Consider the following 22,055-nt stretch of genomic DNA (forward strand, 5'->3'; position numbering starts at 1 on the left):
CCACCAACAGAAATACAGAACTTAGCTGCCCTGCTAATCAGCTGAGGAGGGTCTGAATCTCTCCCGGATGACTGCAGAAGAGCCGAGCTTACAGGGAACGCTGCTTCTGGGTCGCTCTCACTGAGTCGGAAGCAAAGCCAGCGGACGAGAAAGCTGTGCATTGTGGGTACCAAGCATGGGTCACGCCAACTGCGATTTCACAACCGCAGGAGGCAGTGGTGGGCCTCTCGGCCAAGGCCCTGCCTGGCTTAGCATTTTAACTCTTTCTCTAGCCACAGGAGACAGACGTCCCAATGGCAAGGGGAGAGGTAACAGCCGCTCATAGTCTGCTCCACATACTCAGCAGCGAGATCTCCGGCCCACATCTTTTCTGCTCCTTGTGGCCTTTCACCTGGCTCGCCAGGACCAATGCCAGCGCAGCCAGTTTTGGAGTACTGATCAAGAGGTGACGGCTGACGGGCCGTGGCCAAACCTGTCTGACTGCAGGCCAGAGGCAACAGGGTGAAGAGAGAAGGCTGAAATGCAGATGGGCAGGCCTGGCTGTTCCTTTGGCCTCCTTCCCTGCCCCCAAAGCCGGGCTCTGGCCCTCTCCCTTCCACGCAGGCCCCTTGGGCGAAGAACCCTGCCAGCCTTCTCAAAGCGCGCCAGCTTTTTACCAGCCACAGAGAAGAATCCGATCATCCGCCCGCTGAGATGCGGCTGTCTCTGGGGAGGAACGTGGCAGCAGCACGCTGCTGTTCTCTAGCTGAGGGCACGAAGGGAACGGAGAGCGGCCGGGCGGGGGGCTGCAAGAGGGCACGGTTTCAGAATCAAACACACACCCCCCCCGCCCGAGGTGAGATTTGGGCAGGCCTCTGGGATTCAGGCCCTGACTCTGGGGGAAAGCATTCGGGGATGTGGGGTAACCCCAGACGGCGAGCCAGGGGGTTTGAGCGGGGCAGCCCCAGATCAGAAAAGCTTGCTGGCTTTCCGGTGGGTTCTCTCACTTCCCCTCCAGATGCTTCCACGACCCAACGAAAGCCACAGCTGGGAGTCCCCCCAAGTTGGAGGGACTGAAACCAGAGGGCAGCAGCCAACTCTGCTAACCCTCCCCCCCCATGACCCCTCATGCCAAAAGCCCGCCCCACAGGCCTCAGCAAGTTCTACACATAATCCCCTCCCCAGACCGACTTCCAGCCCCTCACCTGTCTGGGATCCGGCTTACAGCGGGTGGGTCAAGCAGACACGTGGCCGGGTTGGGAAGAGAGGAAAACAAGGAGGGGTCTCAGGCAGGATCCCCTCCCTAGCCAAGCACTGAAAGGGTTAGGACGGCCTCCAGGGCGGGTAGCCAGACCGCTCCCTAGGGGAAGGGCTTGTTGAAAGAAAAGCCACGTTGATTAACTGGCCCTGGGTCAAAAACCACATATTCTCCCCCTGGCAGCTTATGCAAAACGAGCGCAGAGGCAGGAAAGGGAGTGGGTGGTTGAAGCAAAACCGATCCCACGTTGCAGGAGCAGGGCTTTGCCTGAGGCTGGCCCACGGGCCAATACGGTCTCCTACCCCCGCCCCCCACAGTGGTCCGGATTGATCTGTGGTCTTTGTCTTGCACGGAGACTGTCTGCTCTTTGAGGCAGGGGCTTCTGTTCTGTACCGGGCCTAGCACAACAGAGGCCAGGGGCATGCCCCGGGCTCTTACATGGGACAACACAGAACTGACTTTTGGTGGCAGGGCAGGGAGGCATCAACAGAGGGGAGGCTCATCTGTGCTAGGAGCTGTGCATACTGAGCAAGACGGTCCCTGCCCCACGGAAGGATTCTCGCCTCGGTTTACAAAGGGGGAAACTGAGGCAAGGGGGGGGCTTCTCCACACAGGGAGCATGTGACCGAGTTGGGGATGGCACCCAGATCTCCTAAGCCAGTTTCTTCACAATTCCTGGGCAGATCTTGCAAGTGCCCATCTCTTCCCCAGCCTCAAATCCTCCGGGTCTCTACAAAGATAAACTTCTCCCCCCTCACACTAGGCCAGGCTACCAGTAAGAGAATTCTCCCCCCAGACAGGGCAGCCCCTCACATCCGTGCTGGGGGCGAGAACAGAGTTTCTGCCTGTAACTGAGTCTTAAGCAGCCAGTCAGCACCTTCAGCTAGATCGGAAACCACCCTCCCCTGCTCAGTCAGAAATTTGCTGAGCTAGGCCGGGTTGGGGTTAGCCAGAGGAACTGCAGAGACTCCGGCCGGTGAGGACTTCATTGCCACTGGGGCTGCTCCCCATCCAGAATCGAACCCTGATAAGAACGAGGGCCGTACATTCCTGTTTAACAACTGTTATATTTCATTGCTTAACGGGGATCCTACGGGTGGTCGTGGCCGGGCTGCCGGTCAACTGATTACTAGTAAGTGCCCTTTACGTCCCTAATGAGAACCCCTCGCCCTCTTTGGTCAATAAGGTCCATTTGGATCAGCTCATCCGACTTCCTGCACAGTGTAAATTTCACCAAGGGCTTGACACCCTCTTGCTTTAGCTTCCTCAGCCGCTCACTGCGAAGCAGCCGCATGCCCCACAGCAGCAACGAACCCAGAAGGTAACCCGGGCCGGGCCAGACCGAGCCATCCCGCAGCCGTGGGACTCAGCACAACCACCCTGAGGGCATCAAACCGAACCAGGCAGAGCCAGCACTGCGGTCTGAACAGCGTTGCGCCCTGCCACGGCGCAACGCAAACTCATCTGGCCACCAGATTGTCACCGGGGGCCTCTCCAGACAAGCTGCTTTTCACAGCCTGGCTAGGCTGCTTTCCAGATTTTCCTTACACCATCAACCCCTCCTGGGATGGAAAGGAAACAGCAGCCAAGAGATTGGGGCGGGGGGGGTGGGGGGGGGGACGAACACGCAAAATATTCCTCCTTCTTGGCAAGTATATTGGAGATGTAATAATTCTGTACCCCGCCCTTTGGCTGGTCTATTTAGACTGGAAACCTCCTAGGGCAGGGACTGTGTCTCACGCTGTGTGTCTGCGCAGCACCTGGCACGATGGGGGCCCTGATCTCAGATAGGGATGGAATAGTGCAGTCGAGAAACCGATAAGCAAAAGCACGTAGATTAATGCTATAGACTTCACGCATTTCCTTCTCCATCTCTCCCTGCCAGTACATTTTTTAGCAGGCTGGCCAGCAGCCTGGCTCAGTTCTGGCACGTGCCAGGTCCAGGATCTCAGACCCCCACCCCCACCCCCCAGATAGGGGCTGCTGCCACCCCGCGCTGCTGCCTCTTTCTCAGAAGCAGCAGCGCAGGGTGAGAGGCAGCCAGATAACTGGGTTTTAAACTGGCTCCCAGTGCTGTTGCCTCCGATACAGCGGCTGCTGCCCCCGGGGCCGATAGACTAGCCGACTAACCGAGAACATGTCATGAGGTTACTCGACTCTTCACTTCACCGATATCTAACATCGCTAACCTCAGGTAATTGAAATACAGCTCCTAAGTAGCACACCCGAGACAGGATCACAATCGCACAGAAGCAGTCTCACATTATACGTCAGAGCTCAAGGTCACGAGCGCTTTAGAGCCCCCTCTCCAAACTTTCTTTGTTCCCCTCTCCTGGAAAGGACAGAACTTTTAGCCAGAAAAACTCCCCCTCCTACCGGAGTTTCCGTTATTTTGCCATCACCATAAAGTGTCGGGTGGGGGTTTTGCTTCCTCACACTTCCCCCTCCTCCTCGTCTCTCCGGCAGGCGGGTTTCTGCGTCCCAGATGTGTTGATTTCACACGCACCCTCTCGCCTCGGCTGAACGTTAAACTTAGCTTCCCAACTTCGGCGCAGGAGACAGCCTCTCTTCTGGCTGTGCACGCGTCTCGACGGCCCCACTGGTACAGAGTTTGGCTCTGTCCTCTTCCTAGCCAGCCGCCACCTCTCACCCCTCTCTGTGCCAGTCGCAGCTCAACAAGGCAAGCGACCCAAGTCCAGCATGATGAACTCTCCTCTCTGATCACTTACGGCTCTGGCTCGCTCTGTGTTTGATTTCCAGTCGCAGGGGTGAGGCAGGGGAGGGAGCGGGGGGCAGAAGCCACAGAGCTCCGGACAGAGCTGGGCAGCGAAGGGACAGCAACATACGAAGCCCGGGCAGCCGCGTCCTGATGAAGTTTTAAGCACAGCGCTTTCGGCACAGCTCCCTTGCTGGCTCTGCCGGTTTCGCTCCCTGCAGCCCGACCAGGAAACGTGGCCCTCCCATGCATGCTAGGAGAGGAGGAAGGAAGGCAGGGTCAGAGGTTGCTATGGGGCGGCCCGCTTTATCAGGACGTTAGCCCCCGCCCCCCCAAGTCTGAAAGGGAGGGAGAGTTTAACCCTCGCACACCCAGATCTCGGGGGACAGGAGCAGGAGAAACAACGGCTGACAGGGGGTGTGCGGAGAGGGGACAGGAAGAGAGGTGAAGGGGCTGGATCCTGACTTCCACTGGCGTGGGGTAAATCACGGCCCCACTGCCGGCTGTGCAGTCAAGACAGGCTCCTGCTCTCACTTCCCCCAGCCTGACTTGACAGCAGAAGGGGCACTCTGCCTTCCCACAGTGGTGTGACAAAGCAGAATCTGGCCCCGCAGCCTCACGGGGCAATTCACTGGAGAGAGGGTCACAAGCCCGGGGACCAAACTTTGCCGGGAAAGCTTTGGGAACCGGCCTTTCCTGGAGCTGATTAGCAGGAGCACCAGACAGCCTCTCCCAGCTAATCTCTAATGCCACGTTTGCCTAGAGAGGAGAGTTAACCATTAACGGTTCTTTTGGGAGCCGCTGCTCTTGGAAACAGATGCAGGGGCAGGCCAGGAGGAACCCTGGGCCTTTTGCTGCCAGGACAGCAGATCACATTGGACCCCAGCTTGGGGGGCAAGGGAGAAACAGGGTCTTTTCCAATGCCAAGGATATATTGACATTGGAAAAAGTTCAGCAAAGGGCAACAAAATTGATTAGGAATTTGGAACGGGTCCTGTATCAAGAGAGATTAAAAAGACTTGGACATCGCAGCTTAGAAAAGAGGAAACTAAGAGGGGATAGGACAGAGGTCTGTAAAATCATGAGTGGGGTGGAAAAAATGAATAAGGAAAAGTGATTTACTTAGGGTAAATATAAGAACTAGGGGTCACCAGGTGAAATGAATAGGCAGCAGGTTTCAAACAAACAAAAGGAAGTTTTTCTTCATGCAGTGCAGAGTCAACCTGTGGAACTCCTTGCTGAAGGATGTGGTGAAGACTAGGGCTTTAACAGGGTTCAAAAAAGAGCCAGTTAGATTCATGGAGGTTAGGTTCATCAATGGCTATTAGCCAGGATGGGTAGGAATGTTGTCCCCAGCCTCTGTTTCTCTGGAAATGGATGAAAGGAGAGGGATCAGGTGATGTTAATCTGTTGTGTTGTCAAAGGCTGGAAATCGATGACAGGAGGGGGATCACTTGAGGATTCCCTGTTCTATTCACTCCCTCTGGGGCATCTGTATTGGCCACTGTCGGCCGACAGGATACTGGGCTAGATGGATCTTTGGTCTGACCCAGTACGGCCGTTCTTATGTTTTCCTCTAAGGGGCACCAGCTTTGATCCAGGACTGGGCCAACGGGGGTTGGAGAAGGCGACCTTTCCCGTCGTGGGAGAACCAGCCCCAGCTTGGAGGGTGAAGGGTTGCTCAGGAGACGGGCTGCACAAGAAATGAAATATAATATCACCCCCTGCCTTCCAATGGCCTTTGAAAGCAGCCAGGAATTCAGGCCGTGCTCCGTGTTCCCCTCCCGAGGCCCAGCAGGAATCTGGGGGAATTACAGTGGTGTTTGGCCACCAGCCAGGCATCTCAGCAATCATATGGGCTGTGACCAGGGATCGTATCGTGTAGCTGACTGTACGCATTCCCCGCCCCCTCCCCACCCTGCTGCCTCTGTATCAGAGGCAGCAATGTGGCGCAGCAGGCAGCCGGTCCGCAAGGGGAGCTGGTTTTTAAACTCAGCGGGGTAAGCTGTGTTAGTCTGAATCTGCAAACGCGGCGAGGAGTCCTGTGGCACCTTATAGACTAACTGAAGTGCATCTGACAAAGTGGGTCTTTGCCCACGAAAGCTTCTGCTCCTACACTTCAGTTAGTCTAGAAGGTGCCACAGGACTCCTCGCCGGTTTTTAAACTGGCTCCCTTTGTGGACTGCCTCATACAGAGGCAGCAGCCCCGAGGGGCAGAGGGCTTCCTGGGGAGCACACTGGCTGCCAGCCCCACTCCCGGGGACTATCGAATAGTCATGTCACCACAAAGATTTCATGCCATTACATGACTAGTCACTTACACGATCTCTAACATCCCTAGCTGTCTCAGAGGGGTGGCCCTGTTAGTCGGTAACAGAAAAAACTTAACGACAAACGGTCCCGCAGCACCTTAGAGGCTAACAAGAAAACGTCAATGGTATCATGAATTTCCATTTGCCAACATTTTCTTGTTCGTCTTTAAGGTGCTGCAGGACTATTCGCTGGTTTTTTTAAGTGTATCCCTAGCTGTGACCACAACCCGGGGGCTTTCCCAGGCCAAGACTGATTCAGCCCGCCCCACTCCCCATCACAGCACAGCGGGGAAACGGTTACAGTCACAAAGGTGGGGGGGAGACCCGCATCAGCACCCTTCTTGATCACACCCACGTGCGTGCTCCCTGTCGGCAACGGGAGACGCATCTACCCCGGCTGTTAACAGGCCAACAGTTGGTGCCACCTCAGAACTGAGATTTCAAGCCAACAGGATCAGGCCAGGTCTGCCTTCAGGGGAGATCGCCAGGGAAACAGGGACTCTAGGCATGAGTGGGGGGCGGGGTGTGTCTGTAGGGAGCACCCCTCTCCTTTTGGGCAGCACCACCCTCAGTGGGGTGCAGCGAGGGGGCTCAGGTGAGATGGTGGGAAAGCACGTGGCTTATACCATCTTTGGCAGGGAAAGCTCAGGGCCTGGCCAGCTGCACCTCCAGCTGGCTTTCAAAGGTAGATCAGAGCCAGACACAAACACACCGAGACGAGGAACACACACACACAGAGGAACAGTCTGTCCTGGGCTCTCCTCCGCAGCTTGCTCTCTAACGGGAACCAGCCGGCTGGTCGCAGAGCAGTGGAGGATGGGAGGGGCTTTCGGGTGAAGGGGGGAGCCGCGGGTGGTGCACAGGACACAAACAGGAAGCCAGCCAGCACAGCGGGTCAGCAACCAACGGGGGAGGCGAGGTTCAGGCCGGGAAGGGAAAGATACCGCCAGGGCCAGCAACAACATTCACAGCGCAGAGCGGGTGGGGTCAGGTCACTAAGTGGGAAAACCAAGGCCACTTGCTACTGCATCTCTCCCACAGCTCCCACAATAATTTAGCAACTCATTCAGCCCAATTAATCTGTGCTGATCCCCCCCGGCACCACCGCAACCCCCCGTTTAGAGGATTAACACCCCAGGGTTCTGCTGCCAGCTCCGAGAGGGGAGTCCAGTGGTCAGAGCAGGAGGCAAGGACCTCTGGGTAAACCCCGTGGTTTGGAAGCAGGGACTAGTGGCTGGAGAAGGGTAGAACTAGGAGTCACACTTGGGCGGCAGCTCAGGAGCGAGCGTCATCCAGCTGATGAGCAGAGCGCTCACACTCGACTTGTTTCTGCTGGTGGTGCACCTCCGCATGTGCCTCAAGGCACAGGACATTATTCCACACACACATGAAAACGATTAAAGGGCACGTTGGTCAGGACTCCTGGGTTCTAGTCCCAGTGGGGTCTGGTGGGTTACGGGTGGAATCAGAACTCCTGGGTTCTAGTTCCAGTCCTGGAAAGGGAGTTGGGTCTAGTGGTGAGAGCAGCCTCTATTGGTGGCTCTGCCACTCATCCATTGGAATTCTGGGAGAGGCCCTTCCCAGACTGGTGCCTCAGTTTCCTCACTGAATAAACCCCCGTCAGCTACTCACAGAGGGGGCTGTGACACTTGAAAACACAGATCACCAAGCACTGCAGGAGTGGCCCAGCCCAGCCTGTCCCAGTGAAGGGGGAGCTTCCACAGCTGGCGCAGGCTCCCTCCGGGACCCACAGCCCAGTGGCTGAGTGTGACAGACCAAAGGGCCGCACAGGACGGTTGGCAGGTCACCGCACCCCAGCCTTGTACTCCTCACAGCCTCTGCTCTCCCTTACGCTCACATGGCCCCGATCAGACCCACTTATTGCAAAACAGAGCCACTCGCTACAGAGAGAAGGGGAAGAAACACAGGGATTGGCTAGCACAGGGAACGGGAGACAGGGCACTGTGGCGGAGGTCCATGGCCAATGTCCTCTCTCATTTTTTCCCACCCATGAGCAGAATAAATTTTGTTTTGTGTGCTGAGGCAGGTGCTGACGTGCACCACCACTAGAAACCCACACTGCCGGCTTTGGCTGTTCTACTGATCAGCTGGGTGGCATTTGAAGCTCTCCTGGGTGGCCGCCCAAGCACCCAGCTTACAGGGAACACAAGTACCAGCTCCAATCTGGCCCCAGGGTTGGCTTAAGGGGGCAGGGATGGGATTCAGGGCCTTTTCTCTCTATTGCAGGGGTTCCCAAACTTTTCGGCAGCACGCCCTCTTTTTGATTTTTGAGAAACCCTCACTCCTTCCCCACGCCCCGCAACAGGGACTGACCAGGGCTGAAAAACAAGAATATCAACAAAACTTGCAGGTGATTGGGGGGGGGGGGAGAGGAAGGGGCTGGGTCACCTCGCTTTCCGCCCCCCCCCCCCCCGAATTTTTTCATGCATCCCCCAGGGGGACACGCCCCTCGGTTTGGGAACCCATACTCTAGGGGATGCTGATTTGGTGCCAGGGGGAATGGTCATAGGGTCTGGGACCCTTCTCCACTAGGGGACACAGTCCCAGGGTGGGGAACTGGGTGGCTCTGAGGGGAGAGAACTGGAACTCCTTTGTGAGGAGTCAGCTTGGCCACAGCTCCAAGGCGAGGCAGGAGACAGGACTGGCTGGCTCAGTGGAGATGGGGAATGTCATCTAGGCCCCCTCCCCCAGAAGACACCTCCAAGGCAGACACCCTGCAAGCCTCCTGCCAACAGGTCCTCCTCCTAGGGCAAGGGCGGGGAATCTTTTTAGGGTTAGGGGCCGCTGACCCACAGAAAAATCAGTGAGGGGCCGTATACCCGGGAGAAGCAGAAAAGAAAAGCCAAACCCTCACGGACGTGGCCCCTGACTGAGAAGCAGAAAGACCCTCCCCATGTTCTCCTCGCACACCAAAGCCTAGGGGGGGCCCAGGCGAGTCGATCTGTGTGCTCCAGCCCAGCAGGAGGGTGGGGGGGGGGGCGAGAGGGGCTGGAGCACCAGTGTGGGCTCCCCAATGCTGGGAGGTGGGAAGCCCTGAGCCTCGGGAGGCCAGATCCAGGCGAGCTGGGGGCCTCACCTGGCCCCCGGGGCCTCACCTGGCCCCCGGGGCCTTAGGTTCCGCACCCTTGCCCTAGGGCATTGCTGGTTTCAATCTAGCCATGGCTCAGAGGTGAAGTCACTCCCAGCCGGCCCATGCGATGCAAAGGGCGTTGGTGGGTTTCGATCTAATTCAGCGCAGACAGGGAGTCCATCGCAAATGAAACAGGGCGAGGCAGTCAGGGGAAAACGGCCTATCTCCTCATCTACACCTGGGGCAAGACTCGCCTAGGCCCATGCAATCCAGGGGGAGACATTTCTCCCCAAGGGCACCTGATCACCAAGCGCTGTCTGTGCAGGAGACACACTGCCCGTCCAGGACAACGGGGCAGCAAGGTATCCCACCTGCCGGGAGCCGCTGACCCAGGCAGCCGCAAAAGCGGATCCCAAGAGGTTGGGAGTGGGAGGGGCTGGAATCCCTCCACACGCACCCTTGTGACCGAGTCACAGAAGACCATATTACGGGCACACGCCCGGGTTTGGCAAGGAATTGTGTCCAGGTGGATGCTGGGAAAATCTAGTCCACTCCCATACAGTGCTGCAGCCCATTGGGCGTGATGTGCTCAGAGGACAGAGAACCAGATTACCTGGTTATACCAGCAGCCAAGGGGGCTCATAAGAAGATCCACACACACAAGACGAGCAGCCAGCAGATCACACCAAGATAACCGGCTGCCGGCCTGTGCCAGGACTCCTGCCAGGGCTGCAAACCAAGGATCAGCCACATGCATGCATACAAAAGCCACTAATCAGTCACAGACAAAAGAACACGTAGGCGAGTTTGCCCTCAGCTTTCTCAGGCAACAGGGAAAGGCGGCTGATAGGCCTGTGAGAGAAGACAGATCAAGCCGGCATAATAAGCACCCATCACGCTTTTCATCTCTTGATCTCAAAGCTCTCTATTAAGGCAGGCACATTTCACCACCATGCATTATATGGAGGGGGAAACTGAGGCACGGAGCTTCAGTGACTTGGCTACGGTCACATAGGGACATTGGGAGGGTTAGGAACACACACAAGTTTTAGCTCTAAACCCTGACTCCCTCATGCTAACCGCTAGACCAATGTTCCCTCTCATCTTTACCATCCATGTGCGGAATAATTTTTCCATGTACACCAAGGCGTGTGTGAATATGCACCCCCAATGCACACCCAATAGAACCGCAAAACCTAGCTGTGGGTGCGCTGCTCATCAGCTGGGCAGCTTCTGAATCTCTCCCAAGCAACTGCACCAGCGCACAACTGGCAGGGAACACTGCACTGGACCCCACCCCTCCTAGAGCTGGGGGCAGAACCCAGGAGTTCTGACCCCCAGTCCCCACTGCTCTAACCCATCAGCGTCTCTCCCCTTGGATGCCACCCCTGAAATGCAGCCCAAGATAGAGCAGCGCCGTCACTGGTCTGGGGGGCTAAGAATGTCTTGTATTCTGCAGTGACCAATTGCCAGCCTTTTGCCTAAAGAGATTTCCCCAGTCACCCTGGAGACGGATCAAGGTAGGGATGTAAAAGGTTAACTGGTTAACCAGCCACTGCCCAAATCCCAGTGGGCAGCCAGCTACGCGGGGCCACGGCAGCCCCAGCCACGGACGGTTGGCAGGAAGCCAGTCCTGGCTGTGGCAAGCCAGCTGGTTCTTGGTCCCTGCCAGCCGGCCAGCACGTCCTCAGCCACGGAAGACTCACAGCACAAGGGGACTTCAACCCCAGCTATCCTGCACTAGCCCACGGAGCAACCTCGGTTAAAGGTTAACCCGTTAAATGATACCATTTAAAACCATTTAACTGCTTAAGTGTTCTAACCCAGTGTCTCAACCTTTTTTTTTTATACAAAGTATCCCCCTTTACAATTTTTTTTAAGTACCCCCAGTACCTACAGTTTTCAGATACACAACAGTAGAAAAAATGCTGTAACACATTTGTTTCAACAACTTCATCGTAGCCAGGCGGGCGATGACATTTTTGGGTGTAAAAAGTACAAAAAATAATAAAGCGCTGGAAAACGTCACCCAAAAATTCAGTTTTCTCCAAGTTTCAGTTGTATTGAGAGAAGTCCGGGGGCTACGTCAAGTACCCCTAAGGGTACTCGTACCCCTGATTGAGAAACACTGTTCTGACCCACATTTACAGCCCTAGATCTAGAGCAGTCTTCCCTCGCAGAGAGTGCTGAGGAGTGGGGATCCTTCCCCAAATCAGCCTGGCCCTCAAGGGATAGGGGAGCGAGACTGAGTGGACCAGGAACAAGCCCATAGAGCAGTGAGTGGCCCAAGGCCAGCCCACAACATTTTGGCACCTGATGCGGGGAGCTCAAATGATGCCCCCTTGCTTGGGCCAAAACTTTGCAAGATCTCAATTCTGCCTTCTTCCTGTTCGACTCCTCTCATGGTCCTGCTCCGTTACCTGCCCCAATAGAGGAGAGCTAACAACTTAAAATGCCTTGTTCAAAAATATTAAGTATTGGCCACCTCCGTTCGCCTCACGGTAAGGCCAGCCCTGAGTGGGCCGCATGAGTAGCCCCCCTCCATCTCAGCCGGCCGCAAGAGCGTCATAACCAAGACGGTCTCTCAGAATAGGGGTGTTTTGCTCCCTGCGCTAGTGCGCCTAGAATTTGTGGCGTGTGTCTGCCTGAAGCGGAGAAGCGCTTTGACTGGGTACAGAGGGAGCGCCTGGCTTTCCCAGTCAGGGTCCCGCACCTCACTGCACGTGCCCTGGCTTTACGGGGGTGTCACTTTAGCAATAGCGGTAGGGAGAAAAACCTATGCCGACGAAACCCAGCAGCATCTGGCAACGGTAAACAAGAGGGCACCTAGAACCCCAAAGGGCCGCATGGTTGCCCACCACTGGCATAGAGAGTGTAAGGAAGGGAGAAGTGAGGCACTAGCCACAGCCAGGAAAACAGCAGGCTGCTTCCACACTGCTCTGCCGATATTCCTCAGTCCTTTGCTGCCACTTCCTGCTACTCAACTTTGGAAGCCCCGGGGGCCACAATGATACTCCCAGCACATGCCGGGGGCCGCAACTTAAGTGTGGTTGCATAGACATGCAAATCTATATGCAAATCTATGCAAATAGCTTTTCATACTGAGGGGCATGACTACAAAGATTAAGGCAGGACTATACAACGTGCAGGCCCCATTTAAGTCAGTTCTGCTGATATTAATAACATGCTATAGTTATCCCATTTCCACCCCATGACGGCATTTTTAATGAGCAAGGACAGTCCAGGAATGTAGCTACTAAAACAGATAGCAACAGAAGCTAATTATATTGACTACTTTTTTGTTTTGGCTCCCACCTGTGGACTACGGCTGTGGCCAGACTCAGGGGTTTTTTCGAAAAAAGTAGCCTTTTTTCGAAAAAACTTCCCCTGCGTCCAGACTCAAGCCGCGTTCTTTCGAAATTAAATCGAAAGAACGCGGCTTTTCTTTCGATGGCGGTAAACCTCATTTCACGAGGAAGAACGCCTTCTTTCGAAAGTTCCTCTTTCGAAAGAAGGCGTTCTTCAATGTAAATAGGGCTTCTTCGAAAGAGAGCATCCAGACTCACTGGATGCTTTCTTTCGAAAAAGCAAGCCGCTTTTTCGAAAGTTCAACGTGCAGTCTAGACGCTCTCTTTCGAAAGAGGCTTGCAGTCTAGACATAGCCTACGTGTTGAGCCCTGTGTAAATCCAAACTGCACCACAAACAAACAAGCCGCAGGCCGCATGCGGCCCATGGGCCTTGTGTCAAGTAGCCCTGTGCTAGCCCCTCCTTTTACTGCCCCCCAAGCTCTGCCAGTCCTTTCAGTGCTGATCCATGGCCATCCCAGGCCCCTCTGCCTCCAAACCCAAATTTTCACTAGGGTTGTGGAAAGTTAACTGGCAGGGGTTGTAGCAACTCCCCATCAGCCACAGGTAGGGGGTTGCTCCTCCCCTGCGGGGGGGGCACCCATGGACAGGGGGTGGTCTGGTCATCCAGAGCAGCCTCCGTTCGCAGTGGGCTTCAGAGAATCTAGCATCTGGAGCAGCTTCTGTCTGCAGCCGGCCCGGGCGTGCTGGAGCAGCCTCTCCCTGCAGCAGGCCCAAGCCCGCCGCAGACAGAGCCTGGCTGGAGGAGCCCCTGTCTGCGGTGGGGTGGGCCACTCCAGTTCAGTGGGGCTGAAGCAGCTCCACACTCGTGCCCCCCTCCAAATCAGTGAACCGGTTCACCATAATGTTTAACCGGTTAACCAATTCAAGAGGCTTTTACATCCCCAGTTTGCGCTAGAACTGTGCATAGAAGCAGGTATTGCAGCCGTCACACAAAGCCCTGCTCTGGCTTCTCCTCCTGACAAGATCCAATTCAGATTCGTCCCCAGAGTACGGTACCACCCTGGATTTGCAGGCTTGGAGAGGGGAGCCCAGTGCTGGACTAGCAAGGGAAGAGGCTGAGAATCAGGACTGAGGGGAGCCGGGGCTAGAACAGCAGTGGCAGGAGGGAGATCTAGGCTCTTTACTCCCCTCCGCTAGCATCCGTCTCCTCCCTGCCCTTTCCCAGGGTCACCCCATTCTAGCTACAGGGTCTCCTCTGCTGTTCCTATCATCTGGCAGCCTCCCGGTATCTCTCCCCATCTCACTGGCTCCACTCATTATCCAGCCTCGTCTGAGAGCGGCTCCCTCTTAAATAACAGATGGAGACACATTAACTCGCTCAAGCCTTTCGAGATAATAATTTAAGCTAATTGTCCTTGCTGTGGTCGGATACGCTAAGTGTGTTTAGCATCAAGCTGCCAAAGTGGCTAGGGACGACAAGAAACATTCCAGCCCGGGGATGGCCGTTAGACCAAACATTGTAAAAGCGCTGGAGTTAACAGGGCACAAGACATCTGGGCTCAATTCTCAGTTCCGACACTGATTTGCCTAGCGTGGGCAAGGCACTGCCTCTCGCCACGCCTCAGTTTCTCCAATGGCCCTCTTGAGTGCTTGGGGAACTGTCTCATGCTCTGTATATGTGCAAAACCCTGTGCCCTCCAGGCAATACCACAAGAGAAAGAAACCTTACTTCAGTGGTCCCCAATGCGGTGCCCGTGGGCGCCATGGCACCTGCCGAATGATCTGAGCCAACCCTGCCTCCGGCGCGTGGTACATGCGCAGTGCTGGCCCCAGGCGCGCAGCACATGAGTGGCCCCTGCCCCGGGCACGCAACACATGCGTAATGCCAGCCCCAGGCATATGGGCGACACCACCCCCACCCCCCACCCCCCGCCCCCGGGCGCCTAGCAGCCCCAAAAGGTTGGGGACCACTGCTTGCTTTTATAGAAGGCCCATCATCTTAAAGGATGCCCTGGGCTGAGCAGTGAATGAACCCACAGTACTTGGACTGATACAGAAAACATTTCACCCAGTGCTGAAATGCAGCCACTTCTAGGGGGTGGCATGATAGCTGTTTAACATCTCACCACAACACGTGAATGAACCTCTTGAATCTGGCAACCTTGCGAAACAGGTTATGCCAGACCATGGGTGTTCACCATAATGAAAGGTAAACACAGTCTATTTCTAAAGCTTTTATATGTACAAACCATAGTAGAGAACTGTACATAAACAACACACCATAAGCAATGTTCCCTCTATTTTTCCCATTCATGTGGAGAATAATTTTTGTTGTGTGCACCAAGGCATGTGCATATGTGCACCACCAGTAGGAACACATTGTGCCGGCTGTGGGCACTCTGCTCATCAGCTGGGTGGCACCTGAATCCCCCCTAGATGGCCACTCAAATGTTCACCTTACAGGAAACACTGGCCATAAGACAGATCCTGAATGCACTGTATTTAAACTGTTAGTGGGGATGGGGATGCAGAGTTGGAAGGGCAGGAGCATGCTGGGGGTGAGGATGTGGAGTCTGGGAGGGTTATATAAGAGTCCGAACCATTAGTGTTCACAGACACCCGGATTAAGGAGGTTCAAGTGTAGTAGTAATTTCTATTACTCTAGTCCCTAGGAGCTCCAAGCATGGATCCTTCATGCTAGAGGCCATATGAATACAGAACAAAAAAATACGGCAAGTGGAACTGAATCCATGGGGAGATTGGATTTTTAGGGAGGCACAAAGAAACCATCTGACTTCCAAATGGCCTGTCTTTAAAATGAAATTCTTCCAACTTGTTTTTCTGCTGCAGGCTATCTTTATGTTGTCTGCATTCTGTGTTCTGAGCTGTCCACCTCTTTCGTAAGACACCTTTAATAGCTGCCTCGTTACAGCCACATCGCAATCTGGGCGATTGCAGCCCAGAAAGACATGTCTGCACCTGCTTTACTATAGCTAGCTCGGGGACCAGAGCTGGGAGGCAGCGCTGTACAAGCCAGGCTGGACCCTGGGTAATTATTTGCAGGGTTAGCTATCATTCTTGGATCTGAGCTATTTAGATGCAGGCTTGTGGATGTCTGTCTGCTGCACTCCTTGCGAGCGTGCTGGGGACACCGACATGAGCAACAGCGTCACCGCTGAAGAAACGTGCTGACGTAACTGAAAATAGGTTCCCCGCCTCAAAACACACCATGTTAAGGCCACCGTTCCTATCCAACTTCTGAGCACCTAACCTTGGCAAACGTTGGCGCCAGTACAAAGGAGAGGGGAGATGAGGGGCAGAGACCGAGCACCAGGCAGAGCTGAGCCTGTGAGCAAACACAATAGCTCATTAGCACTGTACAGAAAAGCGCTGTCGCTCTCTCGGGGAAGATGGGTTGGGTTTCAGTTTGCAGTCCAGAACTGGTACTGGGAAGAGATAGGAATGTGTCTCTACCGCAGTGTCCTAACAGCTGTAATCGCCTATCAGACCTGGGCCTGCCTGCTAATGGTCAGAACACCAAAAGGATGTTTGTAAGCGGGACTGGTACCAGATCTCGGGAACCCCACAAGCACCCACTCCTCACAAAGGCTCCCATGGGATCAAATTCAATCCAGCCCTGTCGCGGAGCGAGGGGGGTCTATTCCATTCCTAGTTCCAAGCCGACCCTAGGTCAGGGAGGTTTGGCAGGCTCAGGGAATGGGAAATGCGGCCTCCTGACTCTGGGCGAGCCACTTCCCTGCTCTGTGCCTCAATTTCCCCAATCGTAAAATAGGGATTAATGACGCTCCTTAGTAAAACACTGGGGTCTACTGAGGACAATTGCTAAGACAACTGCAGTGGTTTTTCTCCCCAGCAGAAGCTGGTCCAATAACAGTTATAATCTCACCTGTTTCTCTCATGCAGGTTAGGGATGTAAAATCCCGTTAATCAATTAAACAGTATGTTTAACCAGTTAGCCGGCTGCTGCTGGTTACTCCAATAAGCATGCCAGCTACCCCTTTATATCCACCAGTTACCCCTTTATATCCACCAGTTACCCCTTTATATCCTAGTACAGTTCAGCTTTTCTTATTACAGGGGGCACTGATTCCGATCCAACCTGAGGTAGAGGAGGTTTGGGGAATGGGATAAGGGGCCTTTCTTCACTAGGAAGAGTTGGTTCCATTAACGCCCCAGGTCAGGGGCCCTGGCTGGCTCAGACAGGGCACGGAATTGGATATTGGGCTTTTCCCTTCTACGGCACCAGTCACACTGAAAATCACTCTCAGCTGACCTGCAGAGGCCTGTGTGTAAAACATGTAGGTAGATTCTCTGTGGAGTACCAAGTAGGGATGTGAACAGGTAACTGAGTAACCAGGGGAGGCGGCCACCAGGGCTGGGGGAGGCTCTGTGCCTCAGTTTCCCCCATCAGCAAAATGTGCATAACCACCCTGACCTCCTTTGTAAAGCATTTTGAGACCTACTGATGAAAAGTGCTAGGTAAGAGGTAGGTGTTATCGTGCTATCTAATCCAGTATCCCAACTCCCCACTCCATATCAGTTCAATGCAAGCATGTCTAAACAGAAGCACCTGTTTCATTGACACAAACCAACCAACATTAGATGCTCCAAAGGCATCACATATATGAAACACCCACGCCCAGTGTGATCTCATGGCAGAAAAGAAGTTGTTGGTAACCCCCAGCCATTAATGATGTTAGACCCCAAACCCAAGCACCATCACTGTTGTGGCTGTAGCCCAGAGACACTATGGCTGTGTCTACAGTGGCAAGTTTTTCCGGAAAATCATCTGATTTTGCAGAAAAACTTGCCAGCTGTCTACACTGGCCACTTGAATTTCCGCAAAAGCACTGACGATCTAATGTAAAATCATCAGTGCTTTTCCGAAAAAACTATGCTGCTCCCGTTCGGGCAAAAGTCTTTTTCCGAAAGACTTTTGCCCAAAAGGACCAGTGTAGACAGCATAGTTCTGTTTTCTGCAAAAAAGCCCCGATCGCGAAAATGGCGATCGGGGCTTTTTTGCGGAAAAGCGTATCTAGATTGGCCATGGATTCTTTTCCGCAAAAAGTGCTTTTCCAGAAAAGTGTCCTGCCAATCTAGACGCGCTTTTCCGAAAATGTTTTTAACGGAAAACGTTTCCGTTAAAAGCATTTTCGGAAAATCATGCCAGTGTAGACGTAGCCTATATGTATTCATAGAAGAGTCCCAGGCCTTTAGTTTTCCAATCCAGTGGCCTCATGCTGAACAATTTCAAAATCTTACATCAGTGAGTTCCACCGATTAACTGCCCAAAGGGGTTCTTTGCCCATCAATGCATTCTCTTTCCTCCACCATTTCCTCTGCAGGATGGAGGCAAGACAGAGGGAAATCATCTTCCAGCAGCCAACAGAAACAAGAGAGCAATGGAAAGAATGGCAAGAAAGCTTAGCTTCTCTCTCAGTTTTGACAAGACACATTGTACATAAAGTCTCACCTGATTGGTGTCGGCTCCGAGTTGCTGGTGGACACCAGGCCTCTGGTCCTCTCCTGGGGGAGGGGGGTCTCTGGGGTCCCCCCTCCCCCTTCCAGAGCCCCACTCGAGGACTCAATGCAGGAGGACAGCAGGAAAGGGTATCTCCATCTCTTGCATGGCCCACGCAGTTCCCCCTATCCTGGTTCAAAGCTAATCGACACACCCCAAGCTTCCCCCACTGAAAGCGGGGGGCAAATTCTGTACTGGTGTCTCCCAGTCTTGAAATAATTCTCCGTCTTTCCTCAAGGGTCTCCCAAAAGAATTAAGCCATTATAGCCCCTCAGGTCTCCAGGGAAGAAAGCAGTCACGTACACAAGAGTCTGTTTTTCACCCCCTCCTGATTAGCCCTGCTGCAGATCACATTGCCCCATCGCCGTTACCGTCCAGCTGCTCTCTGCGCATCTGGGCACACGCGTGTCTCCTGGTGAGCTCTCACTCCCCAGGCTCAAGGCGATGCATCGCCAGTTTTGGGCACAATCCAAAGCCCTGGCGTCCCATCTCCTAGAGTCCTGCCAGATCCCAGATGGCGAGTCCCGTCTCAGGGAGGTGGGAATGGCGTGCCATCCTCATTGCCTCTCAGTCCTTCCTTGGCTCTGTGTAACAGACACACAATTGTATTAGACAGAAGCGTCCATCCTCCCCGCCGTCCCTTGAGCATTAATGCCAACAGGATGCTCTGCTCCTATGAATATCTGTTTCCGCTCTTGTGGTATATCTAACTTATAATGCCTCCCCACCTGTGCTCCTGTGGTATAGCTCCCCAAGCTTCACTTCCTCCCCCACCCACACACACTGTGCCCATGGTAGCCTTTCTCTACTTAACCTCCTTTACCACCTCTGCCCACTGTCCCCCTCCCCATTCCTATGATATCTCTACCCTTCCCCTCCTCTTCAGAGGGATTTCCATGTGGGCACGGCTAGTACATTCACCCAATAGTTTCTCATCATTCTGCCCTGCCCACCCTGCAGAATCTTTCCCCTCACTTTGTTCCAACAGGATGTTCGCCCCAGCAATGCCATGGAACATGCTACTACAAATCTCCAGCCCGAGGGTAGGGGAAGGAGAAAGAGGGAGGAACTGCATCCCCGTATTGCCCCCCCTTGGAAACCTCTCTCCATCCTCCGCAAGATAGGATATTTGTTTACCCTTGAGCTTCCCAGTTCAGCCACACCCCCTCTGCCTGTGTGGACAGGCACATCTCCCCTCCTGTGCGTCTCCTCAGATCACCCGCCTCCGCAGCTCCTATCCTCCTGTCTAGTTCTGTGCCCTCTGCCCAGAAATGGGGGCAGCTCTTCCCTGTTAGGAGGTGAGGGGAGACAGCTCCTTCCCCCCCCCCCCCCGCCTGGAGATGGGGGGGCAGCTCCTTCCCCACCTGGAGATAAGGGGGGCAGCTCCTTCCCCCTCCCCCCCGCCTGGAGATGGGGGGGCAGCTCCTTCCCCCTCCCCCCCGCCTGGAGATGGGGGGGCAGCTCCTTCCCCACCTGGAGATAAGGGGGGCAGCTCCTTCCCTCCCTCCCCCCCCACCTGGAGATATGGGGGGGCAGCTCCTTCCCCACCTGGAGATAAGGGGGGCAGCTCCTTCCCCCTCCCCCCCGCCTGGAGATGGGGGGGCAGCTCCTTCCCCACCTGGAGATAAGGGGGGCAGCTCCTTCCCCCTCCCCCCCGCCTGGAGATGGGGGGGCAGCTCCTTCCCCCTCCCCCCCGCCTGGAGATGGGGGGGCAGCTCCTTCCCCACCTGGAGATAAGGGGGGCAGCTCCTTCCCTCCCTCCCCCCCCACCTGGAGATATGGGGGGGCAGCTCCTTCCCCACCTGGAGATAAGGGGGGCAGCTCCTTCCCCCTCCCCCCCGCCTGGAGATGGGGGGGCAGCTCCTTCCCCACCTGGAGATAAGGGGGGCAGCTCCTTCCCCCTCCCCCCCGCCTGGAGATGGGGGGGCAGCTCCTTCCCCACCTGGAGATAAGGGGGGCAGCTCCTTCCCTCCCTCCCCCCCGCCTGGAGATATGGGGGGGCAGCTCCTTCTCCCTCCCCCCGCCTGGAGATATGGGGGGGCAGCTCCTTCCCCCTCCCCCCCCCCGCCTGGAGATATGGGGGGGGCAGCTCCTTCCCCCTCCCCCCCCGCCTGGAGATATGGGGGGCAGCTCCTTCCTCCTCCCCCCGCCTGGAGATATGGGGGGGCAGCTCCTTTCCCCTCCCCCCCCGCCTGGAGATATGGGGGGGCAGCTCCTTCCCCCTCCCCCCCCGCCTGGAGATATGGGGGGGCAGCTCCTTCCCCCTCCCCCCCCGCCTGGAGATATGGGGGGGCAGCTCCTTCCCCCTCCCCTCCCGCCTGGAGATATGGGGGGGCAGCTCCTTCCCCCTCCCCCCCCGCCTGGAGATATGGGGGGGCAGCTCCTTCCCCCTCCCCCCCCCGCCTGGAGATATGGGGGGGCAGCTCCTTCCCCCTCCCCTCCCGCCTGGAGATATGGGGGGGCAGCTCCTTCCCCCTCCCCTCCCCGCCTGGAGATATGGGGGGGCAGCTCCTTCCCCCTCCCCTCCCCGCCTGGAGATATGGGGGGGCAGCTCCTTCCCCCTCCCCTCCCCGCCTGGAGATATGGGGGGGCAGCTCCTTCCCCCTCCCCCCCCGCCTGGAGGTATGGGGGGCAGTTCCTTCCCCCTCCCCCCCGCCTGGAGATATGGGGGGGCAGCTCCTTCCCCCTCCCCCCCCCGGAGATATGGGGGGGCAGCTCCTTCCCCCTCCCCCCCGCCTGGAGATATGGGGGGGCAGCTCCTTCCCCCTCCCCCCCCGCCTGGAGATATGGGGGGGCAGCTCCTTCCCTCTCCCCCCCCGCCTGGAGATATGGGGGGGCAGCTCCTTCCCCCTCCCCCCCGCCTGGAGATATGGGGGGGTAGCTCCTTCCCCCTCCCCCCCGCCTGGAGATATGGGGGGGCAGCTCCTTCCCCCTCCCCCCCCCCGCCTGGAGATATGGGGGGGCAGCTCCTTCCCCCTCCCCTCCTGCCTGGAGATATGGGGGGGTAGCTCCTTCCCCCTCTCCCCCCCGCCTGGAGATATGGGGGGCAGCTCCTTCCCCCTCCCCCCCCGCCTGGAGATATGGGGGGGCAGCTCCTTCCCCCTCCCCCCCCGCCTGGAGATATGGGGGGGCAGCTCCTTCCCCCTCCCCCCCCGCCTGGAGATATGGGGGGGCAGCTCCTTCCCCCTCCCCTCCCGCCTGGAGATATGGGGGGGCAGCTCCTTCCCCCTCCCCCCCCGCCTGGAGATATGGGGGGCAGCTCCTTCCCCCTCCCCCCCCGCCTGGAGATATGGGGGGGCAGCTCCTTCCCCCTCCCCCCCCCGCCTGGAGATATGGGGGGGCAGCTCCTTCCCTCTCCCCCCCCGCCTGGAGATATGGGGGGGCAGCTCCTTCCCCCTCCCCCCCGCCTGGAGATATGGGGGGGCAGCTCCTTCCCCCTCCCCTCCCGCCTGGAGATATGGGGGGGCAGCTCCTTCCCCCTCCCCTCCCGCCTGGAGATATGGGGGGGCAGCTCCTTCCCCCTCCCCTCCCGCCTGGAGATATGGGGGGGCAGCTCCTTCCCCCTCCCCTCCCGCCTGGAGATATGGGGGGGCAGCTCCTTCCCCCTCCCCCCCCGCCTGGAGATATGGGGGGGCAGCTCCTTCCCCCTCCCCTCCCCGCCTGGAGATATGGGGGGGCAGCTCCTTCCCCCTCCCCTCCCCGCCTGGAGATATGGGGGGGCAGCTCCTTCCCCCTCCCCTCCCCGCCTGGAGATATGGGGGGGCAGCTCCTTCCCCCTCCCCTCCCGCCTGGAGATATGGGGGGGCAGCTCCTTCCCCCTCCCCCCCCGCCTGGAGATATGGGGGGGC

The 22,055-nt window shown here is 56.4% G+C and overlaps 1 protein-coding gene across 5 annotated transcripts in view; it reads right to left on the minus strand.

Annotated features, from left to right (window-relative positions):
• MGAT1 (alpha-1,3-mannosyl-glycoprotein 2-beta-N-acetylglucosaminyltransferase) overlaps window positions 1-22,055 on the minus strand; it is a 32,936-nt gene that overhangs the window by 10,406 nt on the left and 475 nt on the right. The window contains exons 2-3 of one of the 5 annotated variants that reach the window (XM_075914061.1): window positions 18,160-18,791; window positions 3,640-4,206 (exon numbers count right to left, since the gene is read on the minus strand). The gene's annotated coding sequence lies outside the window, so the exon portion shown is untranslated. Of the gene's footprint in view, window positions 1-656; window positions 680-1,184; window positions 2,162-3,613; window positions 4,207-18,159; window positions 18,792-22,055 lie in introns of those variants that run through there. The other 4 variants (XM_075914060.1, XM_075914062.1, XM_075914063.1 and 1 more) reach the window with 4 other exon arrangements.

This window comes from Pelodiscus sinensis, chromosome 32 (genome assembly GCF_049634645.1).
Source record: "Pelodiscus sinensis isolate JC-2024 chromosome 32, ASM4963464v1, whole genome shotgun sequence".
Classification (NCBI taxonomy): Eukaryota; Metazoa; Chordata; order Testudines; family Trionychidae; genus Pelodiscus; species Pelodiscus sinensis.